This window comes from Somniosus microcephalus, chromosome 9 (assembly GCF_052327205.1).
Source record: "Somniosus microcephalus isolate GS21.2 chromosome 9, FLI_Smic_1.0, whole genome shotgun sequence".
Lineage (NCBI taxonomy): Eukaryota > Metazoa > Chordata > Chondrichthyes > Squaliformes > Somniosidae > Somniosus > Somniosus microcephalus.
In genome coordinates, this window is record NC_140995.1 from 26,956,486 (window position 1) to 26,970,307 (window position 13,822).

The window sequence follows — 13,822 nt, forward strand, 5'->3', positions numbered from 1 at the left end:
AAAGGCATGGATGAGGGTTTCAGCAACGGATGAGCTGAGGCAAGGGCGGAGACGGGCGATGTTACGGAGGTGGAAATAGGCGGTCTTAGTTATGCCATGGATATGTGGTCGGAAGCTCATTTCAGGGTCAAATATGACACCAAGGTTGCAAACAGTGCGGTTCAGCCTCAGACAGATGTTAGGGAGAGGGATGGAGTCAGTGGCTAGGGCACGGAATTTGTGGCGGGGACCGAAAACAATGGCTTCGGTCTTCCCAATATTTAATTGGAGAAAATTTCTGCTCATCCAGACCTGGATGTCGGACAAGCAGTCTGACAATTTAGAGACCGTGGCGGGGTCGCGAGAAGTGGTGGTGAGGTAGAGCTGGGTGTCGTCAGTGTACATGTGGAAACTGACGCTGTGTTTTCGGATGATGTTGCCAAGAGGCAGCATGTAGATGAGAAATAGGAGGGGGACAGGGATAGATCCTTGGGGGACACCAGAGGTTTTGATGCAGGAGTGGGAAAAGAAGCCATTGGCTATGATTAGATAGATAAGAATGGAACCAGGCGAGTGCAGTCCCACCCAGCTGGACGACTGTGGAGAGGCATTGGAGGAGGATGGAGTGGTTAACCGTGTCAAAGGCTGCAGACAAGTCAAGAAGGACGAGGAGGGATAGTTTATCTTTGTTTAAAGAAATAAAGTACTGAAAAATATTTATTATGGAATAGAAAGAAGTACATTTTTTTTTAAATTACAGCAACACACAAAAGTTGGCACCCGATAAAGTATTTCAATCATTGCTGGCCTTAAACCAATTGGGGAATATTTATTTCAGGTGCCTCCAATGTGTTTTCCCTCTGGGGTGTTAACAGGTAGTCCACCACCTGTAGCCCTTCGTTCATGGATGTTAAAGGCAATCTTCTCCTGCATGAGGGCTGTGTAGATACAGTGCTGTGTTACATTCTCATATTCCTTCTTTCATTTATGTAATCTTTCACCTCCTGAAATAGATGAATTACAAGTGTACAAGAACATCAAAGTGCACACATGTCTCCGTGATTCCATTGCACTGATTGGGTGTTGAATCCAAGGGGGAAAAATTAGCGCCCCGAAAAAGTTAGCACCCCCGGGCCCAAAATTGATTGGTAGCGCCCCAAGCAGGAGGCGGGGTGTTTCTGGAAGCACTCCCCTTCCTTCCTGGGGCACTACCATTGAATATCGTGGCGCTACATGCAGCAGCGCCATGCATGTCGGCACATAGTGCCGCGGAACTGCAGGCCTCCTGTCAGGGTTGCTGTCACGGGGCCGTGTAGACACAGGGCCATGCTGTCCGGGCGAGGCTGGTTCTGGACCCAAGTGCAGACAGATGAGGCGAGAAGCAGATATGCAGTCTTAAATAACAGTACTTTACTAGAATCACACAGGTAAACAGTTGCAAAACATAAGAGCTCAAGACAAGCTACCACATAGGCAAACGGCTAGTCAAGATAGGAACTCTAGACAAGCTACCGTGAGGCAACCGGCTTGTCCAGACTGAGCTCAAGACAAGCTACCTTAGGGCAACCGGCTTGTCAAGATAGGAACTCAAGACAAGCTACCATGAGGCAACCGGCTTGTCCAAACTGAGCTCAAGACAAGCTACCACAGGGCAACCGGCTTGTCCAAAACTGAGCACCTTGTCGGGACTGAACCCAGAGGGAAGAAACCACAGAACTTAAATACAAGCAAAAACAGGTGAAACCAATAAACCAGATAAAAGGCAGTTAAGTAATAAACAGGAGAAACAAGTAACAATTAACAAAGGGAAACCAACCAGTAAAGGTGCGATCTAGAGGTTGATTGAAGGGATTGACTGGCCCCCTGACAAGCTCAGTCTGTTCCTTGCAGCCAGAGGAGCAGGTTGTGTTGCTCAGCTGCTGCTGCTGCTGCTGTGGGGAGAGAGTGTGTGGTTGCCTTGGCCTGGGAGTAAAGTGGAAGGAAGGAGTGACCCCAGGCCACCACCACTACAACCTTCCCACACCAACCCATCTATATCATCGACAGAGGTGCCTGGAGAGGAAGGAGTGGAGGACAGAGGAGGAGGCCAGCATTAGAACAGGTGAGGCCTTTTCCAGCACTGCCTCCCAATTCGGCCTCCAGCCCAGGAGAGGGAGAGGGGGAGAGAGGATACAAACAGCTCCACTTGGAAGGAGGGGAGGAGCTGCAACTCAAACATCTGCAGGTGGGTGTCTCTGTGTATTCCCCCTAAAGACTTTTGCATTCTAGGCGGGGGGAGGAAAAGAAGACGGGCCGAAAGCCTGGCCTGGGTTGGCTGGAGCCTGCCCAGGTGAAGCTTGTTCCTGCGCATCGTGAAGACCTGGTGTGGGCTGACCTTGGGCGTTCTCCGGTCTGCCCAGGCGAAGACATCCTCTCCCCCTGCCCGAAGACCAGCTTATAGCTTAAAGACTTTGTGAGTTACCATCGGGGGAGTACACCCTGCCGAAACCCACCCACCGTCTACCATCGTTGAGTGGGGACCCTGCCTTTGCGGCCCCCCCCTCCTTCCCACCCCCCCTCTCTCTCTCTCTCTTTGTCCTCTCTCTGCCTCTCCAAAAGGCACCTCCTTTCCTGTTTATTATTACTAATTGAGCAGAGGGAGGAAAGGGCCCCCTCCCAATTTATACCATTAAGGGGAGAGGTGGCCCAGTACATTTACACTCCCTCTGCTCAGGACTCTCTTACCGAGGCCATTAAAAACCTCCAGGCCTGCGACAAAGTTGGGGTGTGTGTAGCTCTTTTTTAAGAACCACCCCATGATGGCCAGTACTTCTTCGGCGGTGACGGGGCCGGCGATGACTTACGCGGCGGCGGCGGCCAAAGCCACGGCCGCTCCCGCTGCTGCCGCTGCCCCATCGCCGTTCCGGCTAATGACTAAGAAGCTTGGGGTGAAGAGCTACACCCACCCCAACATGACCGTCGAGGCGTGCGTCAAGGCTATGGCTGGGGTAGTCGGCCCTCCGGCCATAGTGGCCGCCTCGAAAATGTATGGGAAGGCTGTATTCTTCCTGGAGTCCGAGCGGGCGGTGGCCCTGGCCATCGCCAAGGGGCTCACCGTGGGCGGGACCTTCCTGCCGGTGGACCCTCTTGAGGCCACCGCGCAGAGGGTCGTTCTATCAAACGTCCCGCCCTTTATCGCCGGTGAGCTCCTCCTCCCCCACTTATACCAACTTGGGGAGGTGAGGTCGGGGATTTCTCCGATCCCGCTCGGATTCCGGGAGAGCAGCCTTCGCCATGTCTTCTCCTTCCGGCGCCAGGCCTTTATCCAGCTGGCGCGGGAGGGGGAGACGGACGGGGCCTTCACGGTCCTCCACGAGGGGACCCCGTACCGCGTCTTCTGGACGACGGACGGCGTGCGGTGCCACGCCTGTAAGGAGGTGGGGCACGTTCGGAAAAACTGCCCCGCCTCCAAAGCCGCCAGGGTGACTGGCGTGGCCAAGGCTGGCGCCGCCGCCGCTCCTCCCTCCGGGTCTAGCCGTGCCCCCTCCCAAACAAATGCCACCGGGGCGCGGTCGTCGTCGGAGGCCATCGCCATCCAGGCCTCCGGCGGGGGGGAGGAGGGAGGTCCAGTCGGAAAGAAGGCGCGGTACAAGACCAAAAACCGCAGGGTGGGTCCCCCCGTGGAGGGTGTCCCACTTGATTTGGAGCCCCTGACGCCCGAGCGCGTCATCGCGCTGATCGCGGAGTGCGGAGGTGAGGGGGACCTCGTGCCTGAGCCCGTGGCCGCGACCGCCGAGGCGGGTACGCTAGAACCTGTGGCCGGGCTCGGGCCCGGGGGACCCAAAGAACTCGCTCCACCGCAGGGAGCAGGGGAGGCCCCTGAGGAAATGGAGGCCTCCCTCTACCCCTCCACGCTCAAGAGAAGGCACGACCCCCTGGACGAGGAGGAGGACCGGGAGGAGGAAGGTCCCTCCAGTCGGGGGGAGTCGTCGCCCGCCGCGGATACTGCGCCCCACCCCACCGCTGACACCATCGCGGGCGAACGGCAGGGGTCGCCTGTCCCTGGGGAGGCTGAGGCAGAGGCGTCTGCCCAGTTTGTGCCTCCCGGGGATGGGGACGAGACCCTGCCCGTGGGGGGGGTCGCGGAACAACCTGCGGCGGGGATTGACCCCTTAACGGTGGAACTGCCCCTCGACGGGTCGGGCGGCCTCGCGGAAGATGAGCTCGCCCAGAGCGGCCCGGACTTTTCCCAGGTGCTGCTCAACTTCGTCGAGGTCTGTCAACAATTTACCCCATCTGCTGGGTCGGAGGCCGGTGGCGTGGCGGAGGAGGGCCCTCTGTCTGTGTCTCCGGCGCCGGGTGACTTGGAGGGGGTCGGGTCCACGTATTCTCCCGTCTTTCCGGTCTCTCCGGTCGTCCTGGCGCCTGGGGCGGAGGGGGTCTCCGGACTGCCGCCGTCTTCTGGCCCGGCCCCCCTAGAGGAGCCCAGGGAGGAATCCTCCGCTACCGATCCTGGGGGTGGGATCCGGGCGGAGGCGGGGCCGGCCGTCGCGGCCGAGCCGCCCGATGCGCACTGCGTGGCGGACGGTTCGGCCGCCAGTGGCGACCCCCCGGAGGAGGACGGGGACTCGGTGGTAGGGGCGGAGGAGGACTTAGATTCCTTCGCCGATGAGGCGATGGATGACCTCGCGCCCCTCGCCGGGACCCCCCTCATTCTTATTCCCATCAGGGAGCTCCGGGACTTTGTGGCCGCGTGCCAGGGTCGCCAGGGCACCCGGCGGGCCCTTGACAGATGGTCGGAGCTGGCGCTGCTCATCGGGTCGGCCCGCGTCGCCTACAAGACCATGGGCGAGGACGCGGGCGTGAGCCCGCTCGAGCTGCGTCAGTTCCGGTTGTTCCTCACTGGGCTGCTAAGGAAGTGGCGGTCGACTAGCGGCCGCCCTTCCTTCCCCCGTTAGTGATAAGTAGGGGTTGGTTTATGCTTCTGAAATGAAGATAACCATAGCGAGCCTCAACATCAACGGCAGCAGGGAAGCTAGCCGCAGATTTAATAACTTTTCGGTCCTTCGGGACGGGAAGTATGCGGTGTGCTTCCTGCAAGAAACCCACACCGTTCCGGGAGACGAGGCCACGTGGCTCCTGGAGTGGCAAGGAGGGGTCAACATGAGTCACCTCTCCAGTGTTTCCAGTGGGGTGGCTATCTTGTTGGCCCCGCATTTTCAGCCGGAGATCTTGGGGGTCAAGGAGCTCGTGCCGGGCCGCTTGCTCCAGGTCACTGTTCGCCTGGGGGGCGTGCCGCTCCATCTAGTGAACGTGTACGCCCCTCAGGCCGGTGCACAGCAGGCGCGCTTCTTTGAAGAAGTGTCCACTCTTTTGGGCTCCATCGACGCGGGCGAGTGCGTTATCCTCGGGGGGGATTTTAATTGTACCCTCGAGGCGAGGGACCGCACGGGCGCCCTGCCTTGCCCGGCGGCGATGGAGAAGTTGAGGGACCTGGTCGGGTCCCTCGACTTGGTGGACGTCTGGCGAAATCTCCATCCCGACTCCAGCGCCTTCACTTGCGTGAGGTCTGGGAGAGGAGCGTCCAGGATCGACTGCCTCTACATTTCTCGGGCATACGTCTCCTGCGTTCCGGCGGCTTCCATGCGGCCGGTGCCGTGCACGGACCACCACCTGGTGTGGGCGGAGCTCGTTCTGCTGCGCGCACGGGGGGGGTCCGCGTATTGGCACTTTAACAACCTGCTGCTGGAGGACGCACGGTTCCGGGATTCGTTCGGTCGGTTCTGGGCCGGCTGGAGAAGGAAGCAGGGGGGCTTCCCCTCCTTGAGGCTATGGTGGGATGTGGGCAAGGCTCACATCCATCTCTTCTGCCAGGAGTACGCGAAGGGGTCGACCAAGAGGCGGGAGGCCCGGGTCGGGCAGTTGGAGAAGGAGGTGCTCGACCTGGAGTCCCGTCTCGGTCAAGTCGTCGAGGACCCGGCCCTGCGGCTGGTGTACGAAGAGAAGAAGGGCGTGCTGAAGGACCTGCAGCTCGTCGGGTCCCGAGGCGCGTACGTGAGGTCGCGGATCCAGTTCCTGCGGGACCTGGACCGCGGCTCCCCCTTCTTCTACTCGCTGGAAAAAAGACGGGGGGTCCGTAAGCAGCTCTTGGAGCTGCTGGCCGACGACGGATCTCTGGTCTCGGATCTGGAGGGAATCCGCGCGGAGACCCGCGCCTATTACGGGGCTCTGTTCTCTCCGGATCCGTCCAGCGAGGACGCGCGCAGAGTTTTGTGGGAGGACCTGCCGAAGGTCGGCCTGGAGGGCGCAAAAAAATTGGACGCTCCTCTGAGTTTGGAGGAGCTGTCCGGCGCCCTCCGCCAGCTCTCTAGGGGGAAGTCCCCGGGGCTGGACGGGCTGACCGTGGAGTTCCACAGGGCGTTCTGGGGCGTCCTGGGGGGCGACTACGCGCGGGTCCTGGGTGAATGTTTGGCGACCGGGGAGATGCCCCTCTCTTGGCGCAGGGCGGTGATTGTCCTGCTGCCTAAGAGGGGTGATCTCCGCCTCCTTAAGAACTGGCGCCCAGTCTCCCTCCTCAGCACGGATTACAAAATCTTTGCCAGGGCCATGTCTGTTCGCCTTGGCGCCGTGCTGGCCCACATGATCCACCCCGACCAGTCCTACACGGTCCCGGGCCGGACCATCCATGATAACATCCATCTGGTCCGGGACCTGGTCCACCATTCCCAGAGGGCTGGTCTGTCGGTCGCCTTCCTTTCCTTGGATCAGGAGAAGGCGTTCGACAGGGTGGATCACGAGTATCTTTTCGGGACTCTGCGCGCATTCGGGTTCGGGACGCATTTTGTCGCCCGGATCCGACTTCTGTACGCTGCTGCGGAGTGTCTGATTAAAGTTAACGGGTCCTTGACGGCGCCCCTTCGCTTCGGGAGGGGGGTGCGTCAGGGATGCCCCATGTCCGGCCAGTTATATGCCATTTGCGTAGAGCCTTTCCTGCGCCTCTTGCGGAAGAGGTTGGCGGGACTGGCTCTGCAAGGGCCGGGCATGGAGGTGGTCCTCTCGGCTTACGCCGATGACGTGCTCCTCATGGTCACGGATCCCGTTGACTTGCGGAGGATGCGGGAATGCCAGCAGATTTACTCGGACGCATCCTCCACCAGGATCAACTGGGAGAAATGTTCCGGACTCCTGGTGGGTCAGTGGCGGGTGGACTCCCTGCTGGAGGAGTTCAGGCCCTTTGCCTGGAGCACTACACACCTCCTCTACTTGGGAGTCTACCTCAGCCCTGCCGAGGATGCCTGGCCGGCGAACTGGCAAGAGTTGGAGGCCAAAGTCACCGCTCGCTTAGGACGCTGGACAGGATTACTCCGAGTGTTGTCCTACAGGGGTCGAGCGATGGTCATAAACCAACTGGTGGCCGCCATGTTGTGGTACCGGTTCGTCACTTTGATCCCTCCCCCTGCGTTTGTCGCCAAGATACAGAAGAAGCTCGTCGACTTCTTCTGGGACAAAAGGAAGCACTGGGTCTCTGCCGCGGTTCTGAGTCTCCCGCTTAGGGAGGGCGGTCAGGCGTTGGTGTGCCTCCGCACCCAGGCTGCGACTTTCCATCTTCAGACGCTGCAGAGATACCTGTACGTCGAGAATCCTCCGAGATGGTGTGCGCTGGCGACGTATTTTTTCCGCCAGCTGCACGGCCTCAATTACGACATGCAGCTCCTGTTTTTGGAACTGAGCGGCAGGCATGCCAGCCTGCGGGAGCTGCCTGTCTTCTACCAGGAATTACTATGGGTTTGGAGCTGCGTCGCCTCCAGGCGGAGCTCTCCCCCGTCAGGAATGGCGGCTGTCCTCCGGGAGCCGCTGTTCAGGAATCCGCACCTCCACGTCCGCGGGTTCGGGTGGCTGGCGGAGCGCAGGGCTGTGCCTGCCAGGTTGACTAGAGTCGGGGACCTACTCGATGGCGGAGGAGCGGGCTGGATGGCGCCAGAGGAGTTGGCGTGGCGCATGTCCTGGAACAGCGTCCGGCTCGCGGCCAATGCCATCGGGGCGGTGAAAGCGATGCTGCCCCCCGGCGCCACGAGATGTATCGAGGCGGCTCAGGCACGTGGGGCGATTCCGTCCGAGCTTACCCCCGTTCGGACGGAGTTCCTTATCGGCGCCCTGCCCCGAAACTCCCCTCGGGGATCGGCGCCTCACAACCTGAGCCGTCTCGAGGAAATGCCCTCCGTGCCTTTTCATTCCGCACGGAGGGGTTTCCTGTACGGGCTGCTCCTGCACACCTTCCACTTTGCCATCTTCGCCTGCCGTCCGGACACGCCGTGGCGTGCCGTTTTACCTTCCGACGGAGGCGGAGGTCCCCAATGGGGGGCTCTCTATGCGGGAGTCCTCCCTTGTTCTATTGGGGACTTGGCCTGGAGGGTGTTGCACAGAGCAGTCCCGTGCAATAGACTCTTAAGTTTGTTTACGGACTCCCAGGCTGCCTGTTTGTTTTGCGGTCTGGAGGAGTCCGTGTTTCACGCATATAGTGAGTGTGAGAGGTTGCAGCCCCTCTTTCATTATTTGAAGGGGCTGCTCCTCAAGTTTTGGTTGCACTTCAGTCCCACGCTCTTGATCTACGGTCACCCGGTGCGGAGGGGAGCGGGCAGGTTGGAGGACCTCCTCGTGGGTCTGCTCCTGGGCCTGGCCAAGAAGGCCATTAATTGGTCCAGGCAGCGGGCGGTCGAGGGGGTCGTCCGACCGGATTGCCTCCCTCTCTTCCGTGGCCATGTTTGCGCCCGGGTGGCCCTAGAGATGGAGCACGCGGTGTCCACCGGCGCGCTCGAGCAATTTCGTGACCAGTGGGCGCCGCGGGGACTGGAGTGCATAATTAGTTCAAACAACCAAATTTTAATTTGATTTGTTAAGGTTTATTTAAAGGGTTATTAGAGTTTTGTTTACAGTTTATTTGTTTAACTTATTTGTCTCGCAAAAAGAGGAACCAACCAGTGAAGGTGCCATCTAGGGGTTACTGAAGGAACTGACCGGCACCCTCACACCTCCCTCCCCTGATTAAAGGGGAGGGGCCTAGCGCAGCGCACGCTGGGGCCCTGCTGGAGCACCGGGAAGCCGGCAAAAGAGCCTGGCACTCAAGAGGAGTGCCGGGCTGACGGATCGTGGCTGGCACCCCACAAGAGGAGGCCAGAGGGGGCAGGTGCTTGCAGGCGGCCCAAAAAAAATGGCGGCCTGACACCTGCCCTATAATTTGCGCTACCCTGGCCACAAAAACGCCACCCTGACCCTGTCAGACACAGCGTCCGGTGATAGGTCAGGGGGCACGAGCCAAGTTTGCGGCCAGGGCGTTGCGTACAGCGAAGACATCACCGCCAGAGGCGCAGCACCGCGGGGCGCTACCGGCTACCGCCACCGCTAACCTCCCGCTGAATTTCACGGGAGGTGTTAACAGCACCGCACCCAGGCACTAGGTGCTTTCTGCCTTGTTTGCGCCCCCTCAGGGCGCTAACGGGATGCGCAAAGCAACCAAATATTTCCTCCCAAGCATCTACCCTGCTTACCCTTGTCAGCTATCCTGGTGGTCAGCAGGATTCTACCAACAGCTGCTGCTGCTTCCTTACAGGCTGCTCTTACAGCACAGTTTTCAGGCAATTTCCCTTAAGTTTAACACCAAAAAGTGTATCTTTCCTCAGCTTTACCTCATTTAAGAGGCACTCTAACTCATTGTAAAAATTACCTGTTCTCCTCTTTCCTTCACTTGCTTCTGCTGTGGCCAGTTAAGGATTGAGGACACTCACTTTAAGTGCAGGCTTCCTTCAAATGTCACCACATTCCAACTCCTCCCCCGCCCCCCAATGGGGCGCTTCTGCCATGTTGCTGGCAACAGTCCCGACCAATTCCCCACCAGCAATATTCCAATGAGCTTAAATCCAAATGGGTCAGTTTGCTTGGCTAGGAACTCACCTAACTCCAGACTGGGCAGTTAATTCCTGCCCTGCCGAGCTTCAGATCACCAAACTTGGAAATTTCAGGATTATGGTCCATGACCTTAAAAAGAAAATACGACCAGTGATTAATACGTGACCCAGAGAGTAGATGGGACTAAGAAACTGGAAGTGAATGTTACGGTTAGATCTAGCTCAGGGGACAGAGTCTTCATATAACAATAATAATAGTTTGGGGAGGCATAAGAGCCATGTGTTATTTTCATCATGATAATATCATAAACACACAAGACAATGATGTGTTTTGAGGTGGTATATAGTACAGCATTGTGTATTCGTAAGCAAATAAAGTGCTTTCTGTAGAAGATAATACCATGAAGATTGACCACCTTATTTCGACTGTTGCACAAGTAATCACACTAATGCCCACCACGTACAAATGGCCAGCACTCGATTACAAGCGACCACAATTAAATCTTGGGGCTGGCATCTCTTTATGAATTGTCAGCAATTGATATAATGGCTTTCACTTGATTACAAGTGGCCACCACTAGCAATAATGGCCCGCACTCAATTACAAGTGGACACGACTAACTATGCCAACTGTTGAAGCAAGTGATTTGAACAAAATATGATTGAAATGAATGCACTGACAAAGGAGACTCACTTGAGTTGTGCCTCTTACTGACTACTATTGGATTTAGCATTTGCTGTGTTAATAGAAATCTGTGAAATGCTGCCTGCCCCATGTACTGACTAGAAGAGAGATCCATAACAAACATTATTAATTGAATACCGGGGGGATGTCCACATTCTGTTATTTTTCCATTTCCATTTGTGAGTCTGACGACAACTTATGATTTTGTTACATGCTAGTTGTATTGCCAGCCTCTCTTGAGAAAATAATAGACATGTAATATATGCTGACAGTATTATTTCCCAGTAATCAACCCAACATTGCTACTCGATCAAGTTGCAGTGGTTTTTACAATTATTAATCCTACCATGTGAATACCGAGATCGCTTTCAACAAAAATAACACCATAGTCCCACTGGGTTCACCATTTATGTCATAAAATTATTAGCAATAAAGGAACTGAGTGACTTGCAATTGACTGAGTGACCATTTGTAATTGACTATGTGAGTGGCATAGGTGATTGGAACAATTGTGTAGAAATTACTTTTATTGGCAGATGAATGCTTAATGTTATCTATGTTATTTTAGTGGAATATTAACATACTTTAAATAAAACAGTGAACTAAAAATTTTCCTGAAACAGATTAAACATTGTCCACTAATACTGCCAACAATAATTTCTAAACTGACGTTCCTTCACCTCTGGCAGACGTTCAAGTCCATTCAAGCTGGAGGGTGAAAATCTCCTTTCTCTTTGCTGGCATTACGTGTCCGACAAGAAATAAGTGTGCGCAGTCTCAAGGCAGTGCTTCATGGTCATGACTCCACAGCAACAAGTTGCCCTCAATCTGACGCACTCAATCTTAGCGACCTGACAGATGGAAATGTCACACTTGTGCACCAGGAGTTCCTTTTACAAATTGGGGTTGAGTAGAGGAGATGGAGTTTTACTTTCCATTTGATTGTACTACAACTGGCTAAGGAATACTTGATGCTGACACCAGGCACCTGAAATCAAAAGTCATCTGTACTGATATTCCTCATCTGGATTGGCACAAAAACATACATTGAAAAAACAAATGCAAAGTTGTTGTAACGATCTCAAGGCTGTAATTTCACGTTGAGTTTTAGACAATGGTTATAAATTAACCAATTAGATTTCTATGTTGTCGTCTCTCCCAAGTATACACTGTTCCCTTTATAAGACACAGACAGCCATTTAATATGATTTAGCAAAGTCCATCAAAAGAAAACTTCCTTCGGAGACCATTAGATTAGTTTTTTTTAAATTTAAGAGTTAAATATTTAAAAAATGATAAAATATTGTTACAAATTCTGGTCTGCCACAGGTATCTACTCAGGTTCAATGGTGTCAGTTGTTCCCTTAACCAGTCTGGTTACCCACTGTCCTGTATCTGGTAGCACAATCGTGAGACCCGCAAGGGAACAGTGAAACACCCCTATGATATGGAGTGGATCTCTGTTTTGAGAACATAATGGGCCAGATTTTGCTGTCAAAATAACAGTGAGCCTAATGGTGCTTGCCGTTATTGATGGGTAAACGGTACAGCAATTTCAGGCGAGGAGTCGATGCGTGGTTAAATGCGAATATCCAAAAGTTGCTGTGCGAGGTGCACCGCTCCGCCGTTAACTTCACGAAAACGGTATCTCGCTGATTGCCTCACCATTGACAGGCATTGAATGTCGTGAAGATGCTGTATTTGGGCGATAGATACAAACTAAACCCACCACAGATATTTAGGGCTAGTAATTACATGCCTAATTACCCTTTTAACAATGTGTTAAGTGTTAATGGCTGCCAATCAACCGCTCTGGCACCGAGAATTAACTATTATAAGTGTGGAGTCTCATGCCTTCAGGTTGTAAATTAGTTTAGATTTTTAAAATGTCAAATTTAAAATTTTTACATTTGTTTTCTTACTTTTCCATTCTGTCTCTTTTCTCTCTCTCTCTCTTTGGGCAATCTTTCTTCCTCCCTCTATTTATTTTTCTGTTCTTGATTTGGCATTGAATTCACCCACTCTAATTTACCCTTCTTCTCCGTCCTTCCCCTGTTTAGTTCCCAATCCTTAACCTGATTGGTGAAGGAGATACCAAGGCTGTTGCCCTGTTCACTCAGGTCCCAGACGCCAGGTTTCCCTCTCTGCGCCGTTAGCAGCTCGCACTATCAGCTGGTTTGATCTGAAGGGTGCTGGGGCAGGTCTAACTAACGGCAGACATCATTAGATGCCCTGCTACAGCAAAATCCGGCATTTATTTTCTCATCACTCCGAAGGCGGAGTGAGTCAACACCAGGAGAGGTTCATAGACTGCTTTATTCCATAGTAGACAAAACATACAGCAGACTGGGTATGATGAAAAATCACTTGGTACAATCAGCACAACTTCAGTTTGTGTCCAGTTACAAAATAAAAACCCACGTGCAATAGTCACTGGTGATTCTTACTTAATGTTGAAAGGTATATTCGATCTGATATCTGTCCTGCAGCGGTTATTTCGCCTTCTCAGTCGTAATGTTGCCTTCTCAATTTGCAGCCTATCTCTTGCTTTACTCCTTTTGTAGCTTTTCTCGGGTTTTGTTTTACTTCTGGAGTCAGTATCGATTTTTAAAAAGCCTCTGTTCAAAAGCCAGCAGTGATGAAAGAAACCTATCGCCACTGAGGTTCCAAAGACCTGAATGACCAGACATTGTTGACGGATGGGCCATTGTGTGGAAACGCTTTAGAAAAATGGTTAATCCCACATTTAAAACACATTTTGACTGCCACTGAATTGACAGATCAGCGTGGGATTGTCTGGTGTAGCTAACGGCTTTTAGGCAAAGTTCCGCTCAAAAGTATTTCAAGGCAACTTGTCTTGAGTCCTATTCGTGGAATAAAAAGGGGCCACAGAATCCTGGGCCGTGACAATGGGGTAGATCCTGATTCTGTCCGATAGTGTAAAGCGGGTGAAAGCGAGTTGAAGTCAATTGAAATAAAAATCGGGAGAGGTGTACAACGGGCTGCCGACTCACTATCAGCCGTTTTGCACTATTGCACAGTCAACAGCTACCCCAGTATACTTTGCCGCTTGTCCAACATACCTAAGCCTTAGCTAAGACAGTATCATATTACACTGTTGTAAATAACTGGTAATGTCTACTTCCATTTATGACTCATACTGGGAAAGCTCATAAAGTCTTTTCCCACGTGGAACTTTTCACTCATCTGGAAACTGATACAAAGTTCTTATTTTGCTCCACGTAAATTAAATCCAATGTAACATTGATGTCTCCAT

General features: G+C 53.9%; 1 long non-coding RNA gene across 1 annotated transcript; it reads right to left on the reverse strand.

Moving 5' to 3' along the window:
* Positions 1 to 603: 603 nt before the first annotated feature.
* On the reverse strand, positions 604 to 13,225 carry LOC147112316 (uncharacterized). Its single transcript, XR_015079652.1, has 3 exons — positions 12,993 to 13,225; positions 9,907 to 9,990; positions 604 to 983 (listed from the first exon to the last, which is right to left on the reverse strand). It is a non-coding gene; the product is annotated as an uncharacterized LOC147112316 (long non-coding RNA).
* Between the last annotated feature and the right edge of the window lie 597 nt (positions 13,226 to 13,822).